Source organism: Oryx dammah, unplaced genomic scaffold (assembly GCF_014754425.2).
Source record: "Oryx dammah isolate SB20612 unplaced genomic scaffold, SCBI_Odam_1.1 HiC_scaffold_21, whole genome shotgun sequence".
Classification (NCBI taxonomy): domain Eukaryota; kingdom Metazoa; phylum Chordata; class Mammalia; order Artiodactyla; family Bovidae; genus Oryx; species Oryx dammah.
In genome coordinates this window covers 47,681,972-47,685,596 of record NW_024070205.1, presented here as the reverse complement: position 1 = coordinate 47,685,596, position 3,625 = coordinate 47,681,972, and the positions used below count along the sequence as shown (strand labels likewise).

At 40.8% G+C, this 3,625-nt stretch overlaps 1 non-coding gene across 1 annotated transcript; it reads left to right on the top strand.

Annotated features, from left to right (window-relative positions):
• Positions 1 to 1,427: 1,427 nt before the first annotated feature.
• On the top strand, positions 1,428 to 1,531 carry LOC120880715. Its single transcript, XR_005725115.1, has one exon. It is a non-coding gene; the product is annotated as a U6 spliceosomal RNA (small nuclear RNA).
• Positions 1,532 to 3,625: the final 2,094 nt, after the last annotated feature.

Genomic DNA, 3,625 nt, shown 5'->3' with positions numbered 1-3,625 from the left:
AATATTGGAGCAGGTTGCCCTTTCCTCCTCCAGGAGATCATCCCCACCCAAGGACTGAACCTGCATCTCCTACATTGCCAGGCGGATTCTTTACCACTGAGCCACATGGAAAGCCATTTCCACAGGAACATACCCCCAAATATCCGCTAAGCAAATTTCTATCACAGAGTGTTTTCCAGGAAACTTTATGTGGGGGACCCACTCAGAGCTAAAAGACTGCTCTCTTTTAAAGAGCCACAATTCCTGCTTTTTCCATCTGTTTCCAGTCCAATGCTGGGGAGGGGAGGAGGAAGTAGTGAAAGAAAAAACTTTCTTCCCTGATTAAAAAAGTTATTCTCAAGTGTCTGGTGTCATGAAATCTACTAAAAATTCTAAAACTTTGAGAACTATCTAACACAATACTTCTAATTTTAAATTAACAATTAAAAATTTTCTCTTTATCTAGTAAATCCTACATGAATGTTCAAGAAGAACCTGCCACGTGCTCATTACTGCACTGGCCGCAAGGAGTGAGGAAAGCCTAGGAGAATCAGAATCAAACCCAGGCCAAAACTGCAGCTCTGCTGGTCAATTCTGTACTTTTGCTGCAAAGCTGGATTAAAAAAAAAAAACACCTACCACATAAGGGTCATTCACATTAGGCTTATAGGAGATGATGCCTGTGGCAGCAGCTTGTTAGTTTGTAAAGGTTCATTATAATTATATAGGGCAGTATAGACCTGTTTCACTCTGACTCATGAATCTGTCCTTTAGGACAATTGCATATAGTACACTTTTACAGATATTTTATTTAGAAAAACTGCAAACGCATAAAGTTGAAAGAACAGTACAGTTAGCATCTATATACCTTTTACCTAATTGGAGCAGTTTTAAAATAATTATTGAAATCATATAAATTTTTTTGTGAGTCATTTGAAAGTAGATGACATGACCCAACTAAACATTTCAGTATGTGTTTCCTAAGAATAAAATTATTTTCTATTGTAAAAAATGAATGAATAAAAAATCTCAATTAGAGTCAAAGCACTAGAAGGGGAAGCTCTCACTCCCTTCTAGGGTAGCAGAGCCTAGCAGAGGAAAAAGAAAAACTCTTCTTTCCTGGCAAGGACTCAGCCAATGAAAGCCATGGACAATTTGTAGCCCTCCCAACTCCCTTTTCCCCACTATAAAAGCATTCTCCTTTCCCTTGTCATGGGGTGACTTATGTGGCTTCCCATGGCTGCAGACCCAGAAATGGAACTCTCACTGATCTTGAATAAATCATCTTTTCTGGAGAAATAACTATGTCTGTTTCAGGTCAACTTCAGTACGTTGTCTCACATAAGTGACACTAAAAATTCTATAGTATTTACTCATTTCCAGTCTAAATTGACTCAGAATTGTTTTTGAAAGCTGATTTTTTATAAATAATTGAAAACCTGAAGTTAGTGCTAGCTTCAGCAGCACATATACTAAAATTGGAACGAAACGGAGATTAGCCTGGCCCTTGTGCAAGGATGACATGCAAATTCATGAAGCGTTCCGTATTTTGCACCTTTCCCCACATCAAGACTTGAATCACAAGCTGGATTCAAGAAGACTCCTGGGAGAAATATCAACAACCTCAGACACAGACAATATCACTCTCATGGTAGAAAGTGAAGAGGAACTAAAAAGCCTCTTGATGAGGGTGAAAGAGGAGAGTAAGAAGCTGGCTTAAACTTAATGTCAAAACAAACAAACAAAACCCAAACCCAAAGTTAACACATCGTATTTGGCTGTTACGTCTCTGGTTTCTGCTAATCTACAACAGAAGCCCTCAGAATTTTGTTGACTTTTTATGATAATGATTTGCTCTAAGGGGCCACACTAATCGTCTCATAATATGTCTCAGTCTATTATTTTCTCATTTCCTCATAATTCAGCTCAGCTCAGTTCAGTTCAGTCGCTCAGTCGTGTCCAACTCTTTGCGACCCCATTAACCGCAGCACGCCAGGCCTCCCTGTCCGTTCACCAACTCCCGGAGTCCACCCAAACCCATGTCCTCATAGTTAAATTTTATGTAAACATTTTTGGCAAGACTATCACATATGGAATATTGTAGCATATTATATACTTTTAAAGACTTGATCAAGATGTATGTCAATCATACTTCAATAAAGTGATTTAAAAAAAGACCCTACCAAAAAGTTGGATAGTTCTTTTGCTTATAGGTTGCAAAAATTATTACTATTAATGGAAAATATTAACTTCTTGGAAGGCTATTAGTGTAGACTATAAAATGAAAGGAAGGGGGACTTCCCTGGTGGTCCAGAGGCTAAGAATCTGCCTTCCAATGCAGGGGATGTGGGTTCAATCCCTGGTCCAGGAAATAAGAGTCCACATGCTGCAGGGCAACCACACCCTTGTGCCACAACCACTGAGCCCGTGAGCCACAACTACTGCTGCCCTCACATCTAGAGCCTGTGTTCCACAACAAGAGAAGCCCCTGCCATGCCACTGCAGCAAAGAGTAGCCCCTGCTTGCCACAGCTAGAGAAAGTCTACGGGAGCAGCAAAGACCCAGAGCAGTCGAAAATGAAATAATAAATAATAATTTTTTTAAAATTGAAGGAAGGATGAGAATGACTAAGCCTCAGGAAGGCAAGCATTAGGACAGGTCTTGGGATCCCAGAAGCAGGGGTTCCTGGTCCACTGGGTACTGAAATTGATATGTCAGTGACATAGCCCATCTGTCAGAGGATAGGATCACATAGCCTGTTCAGAGCCACTAGGAAAATAGGAGCAGGCAGCCACTCCAACTGCTTTCTGTTTACATGATACAATTTACTGTTATACAAAGCTCACGTAAAAAATGCTTTTACTTGCTTTAATTGTTTGATTGTCCCATCAGACCAAGAGATAGGAAAGTCTGTGAAGAGTCCCAAAGCAATAGAATGTCTCCTGAATCATAAAATCATTTTATGCCTGCTACAGACTGAATGAATGTGCCACCTGAAAAATGCATATGTAGAAAAAAACCGTATTCCCCGGTGTGATGGTATTTGCGGTTGGGGCCTTGAGAGGTGATTAGAGTTCAGTTGAGAGTGGGGCCCCTTTGATGAACATTTTGTTGTTCTGTCTCTCAGTTGTATCCAACTCTTCACAACCCCATGGACTGCAGCACCCCAGGCTTCCCTGTCCATCACCAACTCCCGGAGCTTGCTCAGACTCACATCCATTCAGTTGTGGTGCCATCCAACCAACTTGTCCTCTGTCGTCCCCTTCTCCTCCTGCCTTCAATCTTTCCCAGCATCAAGGTCTTTTCTAATGAGGTGACCAAAGTATTGGAGCTTCAGCTTTAGAATCAGTCCTTCCAATGAATATTCAGAGTTGATTTCTTTTAGGATTGATTTGTTTGATCTCCCTGCAGTCCAAGAGACTCTCAAGAGTCTTCTCCAACACCCCAGTTCAAAAGCATCAATTCTTCAGTGCTCAGCTTTCTTTACAGTCCAACTCTCACATCCATACATGACTACTGGAAAAACCATAGCTTTGGATTTTGTTGGCAAAGTAATGTCTCTGCTTTTTAATAGGCTGTCCAGCTTTGTTTCTTCAAAGGAGCAAGCATCTTTTAATTTTACAGCTGCAGTCGCCTCTGCAGTGAT